Source organism: Callorhinus ursinus, unplaced genomic scaffold (assembly GCF_003265705.2).
Source record: "Callorhinus ursinus isolate GAN/ISIS: 27379988/994484 unplaced genomic scaffold, GSC_fseal_2.0 scaffold37, whole genome shotgun sequence".
In the NCBI taxonomy this organism is placed as follows: Eukaryota; Metazoa; Chordata; class Mammalia; order Carnivora; family Otariidae; genus Callorhinus; species Callorhinus ursinus.
In genome coordinates this window covers 4449307-4465717 of record NW_027397099.1, presented here as the reverse complement: position 1 = coordinate 4465717, position 16411 = coordinate 4449307, and the positions used below count along the sequence as shown (strand labels likewise).

Genomic DNA, 16411 nt, shown 5'->3' with positions numbered 1-16411 from the left:
TTTGATCTCAGGGTCGTGGGCGTGGAGTCTACTTACCAAAAAAAAAAAAAAAAAAAATGGAAGAAAGAAAGATTGATTAACCGACAAACCAACCCCTGAGCCACTTTCTTATCCACTATGCTCTATTGGACCGCGGCTTACGTACTCCCACTTCATTTTGAGAGTCTTTGACAACCTCGCCCATTTCTCTAAGCAAGGCACGCAATTTACTAGCAAACAATCCTTTGCTGGATGGAACTGAAAGGGAGTATTAGATGATTTCTAAATTCCTTTTCAAATCTGAGATTCTAGAATTATGGGATCTGGCCTGTTAAAATTCATGCAGAATTTCAGCAGAATGATGACGTGGGTTTTCTGTCATTCATCTTCAGCGACATTGAGTCATTAACAAGCCTTCTTTGTCAAGTCTTCAATCTTAACCCTCGATGAGAATTTATTCATCCTACCCTCAAAAACATTTCGGTGCCCTAGGCGTCCATTTCAGAAGTTGCCCAAATTCCCTGTCTTTCCCCAAACATCTGTCTCCACTTTGCTTACCATTTATTCTCTCCAATCTCCAGAGCCAATGGCTCCTGTGCTACCTGCCCTGCCTGAAATGGCACGATGGAAAGCTGTTTCTAATGTTCTAGCTGATCATATCAAGTTTTGTTTTGTTTTGTTTTGATTTCTCAGCTTTCTGTTTCTTTGCCAAATTTGACGTTGCTGGCCATGTCCTCTTTCTGGACGGTCTCTCCTCCCCTGACTTTGGTAATACTTAAGGATCCTGGTCCCCCTGCCTCTCTGATGGCTTTCCACCCTCCTTCACTGGACTCTATTCGGCCTTGCATGCCAGGCACCCTCCGCGGAACTGTCTTGGCCCCTCTGTCGTTCTGAGTTCTCTCCTTCAGCAATACTATCTGTCCTCAAGACTTCAATTATTACATTATAGGAATGCCTCCCACATCTTTAGATTCGATCCCTATTTATTACCCAGTCTAGCTTTCTGGAAACATCCATCTAAAAATTTTAGACATCTTGGGGTGCTTGGGTGGGTCAGCCAGTTAGGTGTCTGCCTTTGGCTCAGGTGGTGATCCCGGGGTCCTGGGGTGGAGCCCAGAGTCTGGGCTCCCTGCTCAGCGGGGAGCCTGCTTCTCTCTCTCCCTCTGCCTGCCACACCCCCTGCTTGTGCTCTCTCTGTCAAATAAATAAAATCTTTAAAAACAAATACATTAAAAATAGATAAAAATTTTAGGTTATCTTCACTCAGGGGGAAGGTTAAAATTGATATAATTCTCTCTCAACCTGCTTAAACTTTTTTCACTCGTTAGAGTTCTTATTTTTTACGAGTGGCATTTCCAACAAAGGCACTCAAGGTAAGAATGTGAGTCATCTTAATTCCCACGTTCACTTTTTAAAAAAAGATTTAATTTATTTGAGAGAGGGAGAAAAAGAGCATGTGTCGGGGTGAGAGGCAGAGGAAGAGGGACAGAGAGAATCCCAAGCAGACTCCCCGCTGATTGTGGGGCCCTATACCAGGCTCAATCCCACTACCCTGAGATCATGACCTGAGCCAAAACCAAGAGCTGGACGGCTTAACTGACTGAGCCGCCCAGGTGCCCCCTACCTCCATACCTTCTTTTTAAACCAGTACTCCCCTTGATGCCATTTCTGAAATAGTTGGGGTGCCTGTGACCCCTCTGCATTTATTCCCCTTACTCTGAATACCCATGCCTAGACTATATAATCCACTCAACACTAGTATTCTCTTCTCTCCTTCTTTAATTGATTGCTCCTATTGCCTAAAAAGGGAGGATGTGGGAGCTGGACTCCATAATAGAAGAGGTTTATTAAAGTTGGCAGTAATAATTCTGTAAACCCTAGGATGGAGAAGTATGATCTAGATCAGTGGTTCTCAAACTGGAGTGTGCATCAGAATCACCTGGAAAGCTTGTAAAAGCAGATGGGTTAGGGGTGCCTGGCTGACTCAGCCTGTGGAGCATGCAACTCTTCATCTTGGGGTCCTGAGTTTAAGCCCCACATTGGGTGTAGAGGTTACTTAAAATCTTAAAAACAAAAACAAAACCAAAAATGGATGGCCAGGCCTCTTCCTCAGATTCTGATTTGTAGATCTGGGCAGTGCCTGAGAATGTGCATTTCTAATAAGTTTTATGTGATGCTGCTCTTGCTGAGCTGGGGGCACACTTGAGAACCACAGATTTAGGGGAACATTCAGGAAAAGGAAGATCAGGCTTGGAACCCTTCATTCTCCAGTGAACACTGAGAATATTTATTAATACAAAAGGTCTCTGGACACCTTGTATCTTTTGTCATTTTTTTTTAAAACATTTTCTTGAATTAACTTTATGGGTTATTGTTGTTTTTTTAAAGATTTTATTTATTTGACAGAGAGAGACACAGCGAGAGAGGGAACACAAGCAGAGGGAGTGGGAGAGGGAGAAGCAGGCTTCCCGGCGCGAGCAGGGAGCCCGATGCGGGGCTCGATCCCAGGACCCTGGGATCATGACCTGAGCCGAAGGCAGCCGCTTAACGACTGATCCACCCAGGCACCCCTCTTTTGTCATTTTTAATAGTATTTTAATTGCTTTTCTGTTACCTTGTAACATTAGTCTCCAAGTCCCCTAAAGCCTTAGAAGGAATCTAATTTATTCCACAAATATGTATTGGGAGCTCCTTTATACCACCATGGGTTGGGTGATATAACAAAATGGTATTTATTTATTGATTGATTTTTTGAGGATTTTATCTATTTATTTGATGGAGAGAGACACAGCGAGAGAGGGAACACAAGCAGGGGGAGCGGGAGAGGGAGAAGCAGGCTTCCCGCGGAGCAGGGAGCCCGATGCGGGGCTCGATCCCAGGTCCCTGGGATCATGACCCGAGCCGAAGGCAGACGCTTAACGACTGAGCCACCCAGGTGCCCCAACAGAATGGTATTTAGTGTAGTGTCTAGGGGCACCTTCAGAGTCTGTGAATTTGGAGCCAGATCTTGAAGGACAAGGAGGGCAGAGGCACTGAGGTATGAAAGTCCCAAGTGGCGTTCAGGAAATTGAAGGTAGTATGTGTGGTAGCTGAGGGTATCTGGGGACAGGGTCTCTCACAGGTGAAGTGAGCCCTGAAACAGTTCAATTTTTTGAAGTTTATGGTTTTTCAAAAGGTAAAGAAATCTAACACTATTACAAAAATTATGGTCACTTTAAACAGTTTGCATTAAATTAACACTTTGAAACACATGTAGAAGGATTCAATGTATGACTCATTTGGAGATAATATCAATTTTTACATGTGAAGCCCTTTATGAAAAAAGAAAGGTTGGGGCGCTTGGGTGGCTCAGTTGGTTAAGCGTCTGCCTTTGGCTCAGGTCATGTTCCTGGGGTCCTGGGATAGAGCCCCACATTGAGCCCTGCATCGGGCTCCCTGCTCAGCTGGGAATCTGCTTCTCTCTCAGCCCCTCCACCCACGCCCCCAACTTGTGCTCTTTCAAATGAATAAATAAAAATCCTTAAAAAAAAAAAGAGAGAGAGAGAGAAACATCTTGTGTGCCAGTGAAGATCTGAGTTCATTTCCAGGACTGTACATGTAGAGGCTGCGAAACTATGCACTTAACACTGGGCTAGGGGGAGAGAGAAACTTGATGCAGAAGAAACACTATGTGAAATCAGTAAGTATCCCTAGAATTCCTTTGAACATTCTTGGGAGTGTCCCAAACTTTTTGTCTCTGTCTTTGCCCTTGTTTTTTCTTCTTCCAGAAAATTGTGCTGGCCAATCATTACTTGCTTAGTCTCCAAGAAGCAGCTCAGTGGTCCCTTCTGTAAACCAGTCTCTGATTACTCAAATCAGACTTTTCCCCAAGGACAGATTTGAACTTTTCTTTCTTACCACACTTAAGACGTTTTAGTTCTGTTGCTCAATGAGCAGCTATTATTTCTGCTTTGCACTGTAATTAATTGTGTATCTTTTTTTTTTAAAGATTTTATTTGAGAGAATGAGAGAACATGAGCAGGGGGAGGAGCAGGGGTGGGGGGGAGAAGACTCCCCGCTGAGCAGGGAGCCAAATGTGGTGCCGGGGCTTGATCCCAGGACCCCAGGATCATGACCCAAGCCAAAGGCAGCCGCTTAACTGACTGAGCACCCAGGGACCCCAATTGTATGTCCTCTTTAAGTAAGTTGGAAATCAGGGACTGTGTTTTAGGGGTCTTTTTCCTCAAATGAACATTTCAATTTACCTTTTAACTTTCAGGGGACACTTTTATGAAAACATACTTTAGATTTTTTTGTGTGTCTTTTAGAAAAGTCTTCTATACTGTGGGATCTACAGCAATGTGTTCAGTGCTCAATAAATGTTGATGAAATCTATTCATTCAGCAGTTTGCTTAAGGAGACCTCCTGTGAGCTAGGCACTGCTTTACGAATATGGCTTTAGGGATATGGCTCCTGTCTCAAAATTCTTGTAGTGGGAAACAGATTACATATACACACATGCATACATTCATATATGTCAGATAGTGGTAAGTATGGAGGAAATCTGGACAAAAAAAATAAAGCAGGAACAGGGGATGGTAGGAGGGGAAGTAAGAGATGGGTTGCATGGTTAAACAGGCTGATCAGGAAAGGCTTTACTGTGATAGTTGAGCAAACATCTGATGAGAGATGAAGGAGTCAGCCATCTGATTCTGGGGAAAGTGCTTTCCAGGCAAAGGGAAAGTCAAATCCAAAAAGAGTAACTGGAGATGAGGTGTGGGGAGGGATCATGTATGGCCTCATAGGTGACTCTGTGTGTGTGTGTGTGTGTGTGTGTGTGTGTGTGTGTGTGTACACTTTAGGTTTTAGTCCTTTAATGCACAATTGTGAGCATGTTCGCTTAGTCCTTTTTTTTTTTTTTTAAGATTTTATTTATTTGACAGAGCAGGGGCAGGGTGGGAGAGCGCACAAGCAGGGGGAGTGGCAGGCAGAGGGAGAGAGAGAGAAGCAAGCTCCCTGCAGGGAAGGGAGCCTGATGCGGGGCTCCATGAGGGGCTCATCCCACAATCCTGGGAACATGACCTGAGGTGAAAGCAGACGCTTAACGGCTCTTAAAGGAGACACCCAGGAGCCCCGCCTAGTCCTTTCTTTTGGTAAACATCTATTCAAATGCCACCAAATCAAGGAATCCTTTCCTAATGCCTCTGGAATAAGGAAAGCTTCCTTCAGTGGAACTAGAGAAGTTTTAATAGTTTTATATAAATGGAATTAATGTAGAGTTTAAGATATTAAGAGAGGCCTGTATCTCCATGAAATACCATCTCCTGGATTTGGAAGGGGAATAGGAAAAGTAGAGACAAAGTGCTCAACCAATTTAATTTGCATGCATAATAGGATCCATGTAAATTTGAAACCCCCAAAATAACACAATTAATTCGCAATGCTTAAGGCTAATTAAGTGATTAGTATTAATTTTAGTTAATGCTGATTAAGAGCGAAAAAAATTGAGTCTTCATTCAACTTATCAAAGGTGAAGGTCCATACTATCAGTACAGAATGTTGATTTAAAATGTTCTTTATAACTAATAAAATTCTATCTGCTTTGTAGATTAAGAGAATGGGGTCTAATTTGGTGTGGCGGGCATTTTATGGACCCAACCAGGGGTTTTGAAGCTTTCCTATCTTAGCTCTATGTCACAAAAACAGATGCTCCATAAAGGCTACTTTTGTGTGTGTGTGTGCGTTTTTTTAAAAGATTTTATTTTTTGCCAGAAAGACAGCGAGAGAGGGAACACAAGCAGGGGGAGTGGGAGAGGGAGAAGCAGGCTTCCCGCCAAGCAGGGAGCCTGATGCGGGGCTGGATCCCAGGACCCTGGAATCATGACCCGAGCCGAAGGCAGACGCTTAACGACTGAGCCACCCAGCCGCCCCTACTTTTGTTTCTAGAGCCTGGAATGGTGCCTGGTATCTATTAGGTATAGGGTTGCCGGATACAGCTAGTAAAAATACAGAATGCCCCAATTTTTAGCTAAACAACAAATAATTTTTTTTGACATATGGCATGGGAATATTTATAGTATAATACTCTCCTGCAGTATTTGGGGGCACATCTACATATTGCATAGTTGGTTATCTGAAATTCAAATTTAAATAGGCGTCCGTATTTACTGGGTAACCCTAAGTAGCTCATAAATACTTGTTGACTTGATTGGCTTCCTCTCACCTGTAAAATGGGGCTTAATGATAGACCCGCCTCCGGGGTTGAGGGAGTGAATGAAGCGCCTGGCAGACACTGAGCCTTCAACTTATTTGCTTGCTCCGGGACCAGCTGCTGAGTGCAAACCCCTTCCACTTTGACACATACAAAGGATAAGAGGGCCGGCTCCCGGCCAAAGGCGCCCAAGCCAGGCCTAGGTTGTCCACACCTGCGGGTCCGGCCAGCCTCTTCCGGGTCAGGTGACCGCGCGCAGTCACGTGACCCGGCCCGAGTGAGGGCGGTGGAAGGCGGAAGTGGGAGCGGAGTTGGGCGCCGCTTCTGTGGCCGCGGCAGGTAGCGAGCGCCGGCGCGATGGGCGCGGGGGGCGCGGGGGGTGCGGCGGGCGGGCGGGTCGGGGGCGCGGAGCGGGCGGGGGACGGCGGGCGGCGCGGGGTGGGCCGGGGCGGTGCGGTCCGGGCGCCGGGGGGCGGCGGCTTCCTGTGGGAGGGGCCTGGCGCGGAGGTTCCGGCCTCCGAGGAGGGGTGTCCCGGCTCCCGCCCGAGCGGGGTGGGAGTGCGGAGGGCCGCGCGCGGGGGTGCTTGGAGGTGGGCGCGGAGACAGCCGGGGGTGCGGTGGCCAGCGAGTCCTGCCGGAAGAGGGAAAGGAGCTTAGGTGCCAGGGATGAAGAGGCGTGACCTTTGTGGAGGGATCGGGACTGGAGGAAGGGGCGACTTGGGACTGAGCTGGAAGGGGGCGCCTGAGTATATGACATGGAGGGAAAGGAGAAATCAGGAAGATGTGTGAAACCAGCTGAGAGTCTTCTTCCTTTTCTTTTTGGAAATGATTGTTACCCAAGACTTTGATTTCGGTCCCATTCAGTTTTTTTAAACTTCAGGAAGCATCACAGAATCTTGATCATTTTGCTTTCGTCACACCCACTTAGTCCTGGTTGGGTAGGGTTCCACTTCTTGGGAACCTAGCCCTTCAGATCATCTTTCTTTGAGATTTTTCCCAGATCACATCAACTTCGAGGCTTAAAAAAGGAGTGTGGGCACTTTGCTGTGGCCATAAAATGGCTTTTAGCCTAAACTGTTGACCACGACTTAGCCCAGCATTACCTCAGCAACAGTGACTGCAGAAATCTTGGACAGAGTGTCTGTACTGCTTTATGACTTCTCTTCTTTCTTCGGTTTAAATTATTCAGTTTCCCTTATCATGTGACTGTTTATCTGGACAAACTGTAACTAGGTAGAGTGACTGAGAGGTCTTTGTTGTGTTCCTTAGCATTGTGACCTGAATCATTATTTTGATATTAAATACCTGTGTAAAAGCTCCTTATCCTCTTTTTCCTCATGTTTACTAAAATTTGCAGAAGTGAAATAAATTTCATAGATGTGGTGTAACTGGAGTGAATGTTCAAAGTGGATATTCAGAGGAGCTGGAGTCGTTTTGGATTACAAGTAGGAAAAAAAAATGACTTTGCTGACATACAAGTTAAAGTTTTTGGAGTATTTGACAAACATTTAAAAATTATTTTCTGTAGTGGCCTTTGAGTTAGGCTGGGGAGGTATTATTCACATTTAACAATGAACAAACAGACCTAAGGGAGAGCGACTTGTTTTTTTTTTTTTTTTTTTAACTATTTGTTGCTTTCTTGTTTACTGGTGTCTTTCTTCCTCCTAGACTGCACATCCTCCAAGGGCAGTGTTCATATCTTATTTGGCTACCACCCTAGTGGCTGGCATGTTGTGGGCACTTGGTAAATGTTTGCTGAATGAATAACTTTCTGAATGTCACACAGCTATAAGTGGAGGACAAGGGATTTGAACCCAAGACCTAGCTCTTCTCTTATCAGACCATTTTCTGTGTTATATTGGTCCATATGCAAATGATGGGTATGGGAAAAAGGCTTGAGTTAGCTTCTTGGTCGCTTTTAACTAATGATAACTTCCTTGGTTACAGGGAGCTTTTACCAACATCTTGTGACCATGATCCTGCAAAGGTCAGGATTGTCCCTATTCCACAGATGTGGAAACTGAGGCTCAGTGAAGTTCTTGCTTTAGATTCCAGAGCTAGTGAATGAGCAGGGACTCAAGCTCAGGCCTTTTGGTCATAGACCCATTCTCTCCCATTAATAGAAGGAATATAAAATTTTATTTTAAAGCATTTTTTCAAGTATAAAAAGTATGACATTTTAAGGAAAAAATAGCATATATATATATCATTCCAAAAAATGTGAATATAGCATGAAATTGAAGTTTAAAAGACTCTGTACTATACCATAGATGCCTCTTCCTGGGAGAACATTCTTTCATTCAATGAATATGTAAGTGCCTACTCTAGAGTTGCACTGTCCAGTATGGTGAGTACTGGAGATATGCTATGGAGTACAAAGTACACACCAGAGTTTGAAGAGTCAGTTTGAAGAAAAAAAAAAAAAGGTAAAATATGTCACTGATTTTTTAAAATGTTATAACAAGCATAATATTAATATAATAACATATGCTAATACATGATAACATTTTAGGTTTATTGGGTTAAATGCAATATAATTGAAATTAATCTCATCTGCTTCTTTTCACTTTTTAAAATGTGTTTCCTAGAAAATTAAACATCATATTGGACAGTGCTCTTCTAAACACTGGGAATATAATACACAAGAAAAGCAAAAACCCCTGCCCTTGTGGAACTTAAATTTTAGTGGAAAGGAGCAATAAAATAACCAAGTAAAATGCGTATTTTATTGTAATAAAGGGAAGCGGAATGTGGAATGTTGGCTGGGGCTGCAGTTTTGCATAGGGTCTGTAGAGATGCCTTCCTGGGAAGGTGACTGTTGAGTAATGATCCGAAGGAGGTGAGGGCAAGAGCCGTGTGAGTGGGGACATTGTGGTCCAGGTGGAGGGGACAGCAAATTCAGTAGCTGTAAGAAAGAGCACCCCTGGCAGCTTTGTGGGCTACCTAGGAGGCTAGGATGGCTGCAGGGGTGTGAGCAAAGAGAGTAGTAGGATGAGGTAAAGAGGTCCTAGGGGCAAGGGGAGAGATGGGCAGGTCATGGGGGGCCTTGCAGCCCATTGTAAGGCTGATGGTTTTTAGTTGGAGTGAGTTGGGGTCACTGGAGGGTTTTAAGCAGCGGAGTGGACACAACCTACCCTGCCTTTTAACAGGCTCACTCTGGTTGCCGTGTGGAGAAAGAGTATAGAGGAGCAAGGCTAGAAGCAGGCAATTGAGTTTAGAGACCTCCAAGAACCGTGGGGAAGACACAGCCTAGAAGGAGGGGTAATGAGTTTTTAATGTTTAAATACTGTTGTTTTTTTTTTTTTTAAGATTTTGTTTATTTATTTGACAGAGAGAGACAGCGAGAGCAGGAACACAAGCGGGGGCGGGGGAGCGGGAGAGGGAGAAGCAGGCTTCCCGCGGAGCAGGGAGCCCGATGTGGGGCTCGATCCCAGAACCCCGGGATCATGACCCGAGCCGAAGGCAGACGCTTAACGACTGAGCCACCCAGGCGCCCAATGTTTAAATACTGTTTTTACCTGACATGCGTTGAATGCATATTGTTTGTCAGGTATTCTGTTGTTTTACAGATTTACAACAAACAGAACCTCGCTCTGGCGGAGTGACGTGCATGAGGTCATGTAGCTCTGACATGGAAGAGCTGGGAGTTCAATCTTGGTCTTTGAGTCCAGAGCTCATGCTTCCATGAGTGAGATAAGTGGCAGTGGGTACATGAACATAAACTCCCATTGGAATCAAATCAGTGAGCTGCTTTTGAATGATTTTGAGTCACCGTAGACTGTTACAGATTGTAGAATTTCTGAGAGGTAGGAACAAAAGGGAAGGTCTTGTTTCCCTTAAAATGAACAAACTGAATCTTTTTTAGAAAGTTGCAGGCCTCTGCCCCTCCCCACAAGCTGGTAAACAAACAGTGATTTAAGTCAAGTGTTAATAAGTACTTCTAGGAAAATACCAAGTACGAAGGCTTGGCAGTCCTGACCTAGGGCAGGTCCCCTTCGTCTGTGTCACCCTTGTCTTTTGCTTCCTGTTTTGTTGTGCAGTCTGCTTTCCGTTCTCTTTTATTATTAGCCTATAATTCCACTGTGCTTCCAAAGATATGACCTTCCCTGTCCCTCCCTCTCTCTTTTTATGTGCTTGGCCTTTGTATGGATGTCATTTGGCAAAGTTTAGTTCTGTTTGATTGTTTTTCAATATGGGCCTTTGGAAAATGGAAGGTAACTCAACACTGGCCAGAGAAAAGAGGCCAAGAAAGAATTAGTGTTGGAAAGAACTGGAAAAGCATGAGAGTATGAAGGAAAGGAGGAATTTTTGAACAGACCCTTCTCTTCCACGTTTTTTAAGAAGTGAGTATAGAGTGGATCTATAATTATAACTAAGAAGCTCTGGCTGTTTCTACAACTGGCTAATTAAAATTAAAATCTTGGTAAGCAGTTTTTGGTCTTCCTTGGTTCATGTGCTACACAGGTCCTTTCATCTTGAGATCAGTGTTCAGTGGTTTCTTGACTCAAAGCTGGGTCAAGAATTTGAGGAATCGCAGAGCCTAGACTTTTAGTGTCAAGAAGAACTATTTTAGCTTGTATTTTAGTTAATGTTTGAAAGGGCACTTCCTGTGTGCTGGTTGCTTTACTTGGTTGAGCTCATTTAATCCTTTCAGTAATCTTATAGATTAAGTAATATTCTTAGGTTTATTTCACAGATGAAGAATTGAGATTGAGAGAGGGTGAGTCCCTTTTTCACTGTCACTCAAAGGCTAGTGAGTGGTCAGATCTATTTGCCTCGAAAAGATCGACTGGTCTGAAAGGTTCTTGTCGAAGTTGGGTGAGAAAAAGGATCAGGTGCTCTAGAAATTGCAGGAGCTATCCCTTGCGAAATCCTATGCGTGGTTGCTTTCTTGTGCCAAAAGCTCTTTGAAGATTTCTTTAACGGGGGTCTCTCAGACCGCGAGATCTGAGGTCCCAGAAGGCAGGGACCCCCCTGACATTCACTTTTGTTATTTCCAGGGCCTGGCACAGAGTGGGGTCTATAAGCATTATTGAAAGACTAACCCTGGCTCTGGATTGGGCAGGGTGGAATGAAAGGCTCTGGAAGAGGCAGAGTCAGAAGGCTGGCTGCCTTCCTGGAAAAGGTGCCCTTGACCATTATTGTCCCCCGGCTTCAAGAATCAACCTGTCCGAGCAACCCAAATGTTGAGTAGTCCATCAGCTGATGAATGGGTAAACAAAAGGTTATATATCCATGTATTGTATGATTCCATGGGTTTGAAATGTCCAGCATAGGCAGATCCACAGAGTCAGGAAGTACTTTAGTGGTTGCTAGAGGCTGGGGTGCAGGGAGGAATGAAGGGTGACTGCTTATGGGTATGGGGTTTCTTTTGGGGTGATGAAATGTTATGGAATTAGTGCTTGCGCTACTCTGTGAATATACTAAAACTTACCGAATTGTATGCTTTAAAAGGGTGAATTTATGGCATGTGAATTATATTTCAACAATAATAAAAATAAAGAGTCAACCAGCCCTGTTTTGAACGTACCCTCTGTGTTCTGTGGAGACCAAGATTTTAGTGCAGGTGAAAGCGGCCACTCTCCATCATCTTCTGCCGTCCTCCCAGTATTCAGCGTCCTCTGTTGTTCCCGGGACAGTACATTGAAAAGTGTTCTCCCTGCTTTTTTGATCTCAGGTATTTCAAGTATTTTAACCAAGAAGGACTATGATAGATCTTTGTGTCTTTCTGGATGTCTCTGGAAACTGAACCAGTCAGTGGACCCTTGACTTGTTTAATTTTGCTAATGAGAAGAGCTCAGGAATTACTGCCCTAGCGGACACTTTCGTGTCTTTTAACAGTCTGTGGATTCTAGGCAAAGAAAGCTGGCTTTTTATTTATCTGTCCTTTTTTTTTTTTTAAGAGTTTATTTTTAAGTAATCTCTACACCCAACGTGCGGCTTCAACTGCCAACCCCAAGATGAAGAGTCGCACCATTCACTGACTGAGCCGGCCAGGCGCCCCTACCTATCTATTTATTTATTTAGAGTTTCTTATTTAAAATGAAAGGTGGAAGGGCATTATTTGTTATTTTCAGGGTGGAGCTGACAAACACCTGCGAGCTGGTAGCTCATTTTGAGCCGGAGGCCAGCTGCCCTTTTGGTTGTGAGGTGTGCAGTGATCCCCGGGCGGGGCTGGGGCACCTGAGGGAACAGGAGGGAATTGCCAGGGAGGAGGGGCCTAGCAAAATAGAGGAAAGAGAGATGGAAAGGCGGAGGAAGGTCATGAAGCTTCCAGGGGAAGACAGCGGTAGGCTGCTTGCCGCTCTCCTACTGTAGCACTCCTCGCTTCGTCCTTTTACTTTTCATTAAAATACTTACCTCAGTCTCGGATTCTCTAAAGCGAATCGATTGTTGTGTCAGAAGTGGCATCAAAAAATTGTTTTGGAATAGAGCATGAAAAATACTTGTTTTTTTTTAAAAATTATGAAATATAAAGCATAATGATATGTTTAGGATTCTCTTTTGTATCTGGAATCACAACTAAGAAACGCAGTTTGAGCAAGACCACACCCCCTGTGACTGAAGGGCTTCTTTCTTTCCCGGAGTTACTGTGGGCCTGGGAGTTGGGCCTCTAAAGGATGTGTCGTGGGGAGAGGACTTTGAGTTTCAGCCTGATGTCAGTTGAAATCTACCTCTTCTAAAGCCTTTGTTGCTAATTGTATTAGGTTACTATTCCTCATCTGTTTAACACGTTACCACAGACGTGATGGTTTAAAACAACGTTCTGGAGGCCAGAAGTCTGAAATCAAGGTGTCCGTATGGACAGGGCCTGATCCCTCTAGGCTGGGGATGACCTTGGGGGAGGGTGGGGGAGTGGGTAGGGAGGTGTGGGTGGGATTGTGGGAAATTCTTTCTTTGCCTCTCTTAGCTTGAGGCGTCAGTTGGCTTGGAATTGTCGGACTCCCATCTCTGCTCGGTCTTCACATGGCCTCCTCCCTTGTGTCTGTGTCTCTCCGCTCTGTCTCCTATACTGATACTACGCCCACTCTAAATTCAAGGTGATCTTATCTTCAAATCTTTAACTTAATTGCCTCTGCAAAGACCCTGTTGCCAAATAAGGTCACAGTCACAGGTTCCAGGGGGTTAGTGCTCAGACAGACGTTCTGGGTGCCACAATTCAACCCACTACTCTAATTGGATGTTAGAAGGGATGTTCTTATTAAAATTAAATAAGGATATCATCCTGTGACCTGATTTGAAGAGAAGCCTTTTTCTTTTCTGAATTTAAATTTTATTTATGACCAAAATAATACATGCACATAGTTTAAAGGGCCAAATAGCATTACAAGACTGAGAATACAACAGCAGTTCCTAGCTTTGCCTCTTTTTGTTCTTGATTCTTGCTCTGTGGAGTCAGTGACTTTCAACTCTTAGTTTTCTTCTAATATTGACTTGTGCATTTCTTTTTTCTTTTAAAATAGGCTCCATACCGAATGGGGGCTTGAACTCATGACTCTGGTATCAAGAGTCACATGCTCTACTTACTGACTGAGCCATCCAGGTGCCCCAACTTCTGCAATTCTGAATGTTTTTATGCTGCTATTTCTTAGCCTGTCAGTTTTATCCATTTGAACTATTGAAGGTGAGGATTTAGCCGTCTTTCTGGCCAGTCTTCACACACACTTCTACCTCCACCTTCTGATTACTTCCACATCACAAGTTTTGATTAAATTGTTTATGCTGTTATAATTACAGATATTATTCACAGCTGAGCCACATAGTGTATTAGGATTACATTTCCTATCATATAACTTTTGTTGTTACTAGTTCCATATTTCCTGATTTTTCATTTGTGTAGTTGTCCTGTGTTCCTGTCACTGATTCCACACCAAACCTTGTGATAGAGCTAAAAGTGCTACTTTTCTCAGTGCAATCAGATGCATCATGCAGCCTATTTCTCCCGTTTTCTTTCTTCCCTCTAGAGGTGACGTGAATGCTCTGATCTGGACTGGTTGCGCTCTGGGCTCTGGTACTGTGACGCCTTGGGATTTTGCAGTGTCAGTCTTATAATTCCTTTTGTCTCTCCCCTGTGAGCCCCACTGTCCTCCATCTTTTTCCTTCATTCCCCTGGAACACACCTTTCAGTAGCTTCCTGACAAAAGCAGCTTGGGGAAGAATTTTTTTGAGACTTTACAAATCTGAACATACCATGGTTTTCCAACCATACTTGATGGATGGTTTTCTTGGTTGTGGAATTATAGATTAAAAAATAAAAAAAGATCATTTTACCTCAAATTTGAAAGCATTGCATTGTCTTCTCACATTTGGTGTTACTGTTGAGAAGTCTGATGCCATTCTGATTTTTCTTGTTTGTAAATGTGACTGGGAGTTTGTATACCCTTTGTTCTCATGTTCTGAAATTTCATAGCATTGTGCAGTAGAATGGTTTTTGTTTCATCCATTGCTCTGGGCACTCAGTTGGGTGCTTTCTGTCTAGAACTGTATATCCTTCAGCTTAAGAAAAATGTTCTGCAACATTGCTCTGATGATTTCTCTTTTTTTTTCCTTTTTCATTTCTGGACTTGCTATAAGATGGACATTGGACATTTTAAAGGTTTATTTATTTATTTTAGAGGGAGAGAGCACACGAGCAGGAGGGGCAGAGGGAAAGAATCTGAAGCAGACTCTGTGCTGAGTGCGGAGCCAGAGGTGGGGCTCCATCTCACGACCCTGAGATCGTGACCTGAGCTGAAACCAAGAGTTGGATGCTCAACCTATTGAGCCACCTGGGCGCCCCTGGACTTTGGACATTTTGAACAAATCCACTGTTTTAAAAAAATCATTGTTCACCTATTTACCATCTTCTTTGTCTTTTGGTTCACTTTTTATTTTTTATTTTATTTTATTTTTTTTTTAAGATTTTATTTATTCATTTGAGAGAGAGAGAGAGAGAGAGGCAGGCCGAGGGAGAAGGAGAAGCAGGCTCCCCGCAGAGCAGGGAGCCCGATGCGGGACTCGATCCCAGGACCCTGGGATCATGACCTGAGCCAAAGGCAGACGCTTAACCGGCTGAGCCACCCAGGCATCCCTTGGTTTACTTTTTAGTGTATGTCCTCACTTTATCAGCTTTGTTTCTGCTCTCAGAACTGTCCTTTCTAAGAGCAATTTATTATTCTCTGAATCCACCAACCAGCCAACTTACTTTCCTGCCTGCCTGCCTTCCTTTAAAATTACATTCTGTTGTTATTTCATGGGTGCAATATTTTATCTCTTTAAATTGCTTTGAGGTTTTCTTTGACTTCTGTTTTAACTATAAGCTTTTAAAAAGTTTTAGCTATACTTCATATACCTTAAAATTCACATTTTGATGTGTTAAATTTAGTGGTGTTAGCCTTTTCACAAAGTTGTGCGGCCGGCCGTCCCTCAGCACTAATTCTAGAACATTTTTATCACCCGGGAAGAAACCTTGTAGCCATTAACAGTCATGCCAGTCCCCTAACCCTTCCAACCCTTGGATACCACTAGTCTACATTCTTTTTCCATGGATTCACCTGTTCAAGATATTTCATATAAATGAAATCATATAATAATTGGGCCTTTTTGCCTGGCTTTCATTTATTTCTTTTACTTAGCATGATGTTTTCAGAGTTCATCCAAATTACAGTATGAAACAGCACTTCATTCCTTTTTATGACCAAATAATATTCTATTGTATGGATATACCAGATTTTACTTACCCGTTTCTCAGTTCATGTACATTTGGGATGTTTCCACTTTTTGGCTGTTATGAATAACCTTGCTATGAACATTGTGTACAAGGCTTGTGTAGAGACATATTTTCAGTTCTTTTGGGTATACATCTAGAAATGGAATTGCTGGGTCTTATGGTAATTCTGTTTCCTAACTTTTTTTTTTTTAAAGATTTTATTTTCAAGTAATCTTTAACCCAATGTAGGGCTTGACCTCACAACCCTGAGATCAAGAGTCACATGCTCCACTGACTGAGCTAGCCAGGTGTGCTGATTCTGTTTAACTTTTTTTTTTAAGATTTTATTCATTTGAGAGCGAGAGTGAGGCAGAGAGAGAGAGAGAGTGAGCACATGAGCCAGGGGAAGGGCAGAGAAGCAGACTCCCCGCTGAGCAGGGAGCCCAATGTGGGACTCAGTGCCAATACTGTGGGATCATGACCTAAGCCGAAGGCAGACTGAGCCACCCAGGCGCCCCTCTGTTTAGCTCTTTGAGGAACTGACAAACGGTTTT

General features: G+C 43.6%; 1 protein-coding gene across 2 annotated transcripts in view; it reads left to right on the top strand.

Annotated features, from left to right (window-relative positions):
• The first annotated feature begins 6403 nt into the window (after positions 1–6403).
• The window catches only part of WWP2 (WW domain containing E3 ubiquitin protein ligase 2), a 138044-nt gene continuing 128036 nt past the window's right edge, over positions 6404–16411 (top strand). For both annotated transcript variants that reach the window (XM_025888928.2, XM_025888927.2), the window contains exon 1: positions 6404–6508. The gene's annotated coding sequence lies outside the window, so the exon portion shown is untranslated. The remainder of the gene's footprint in view (positions 6509–16411) is intronic.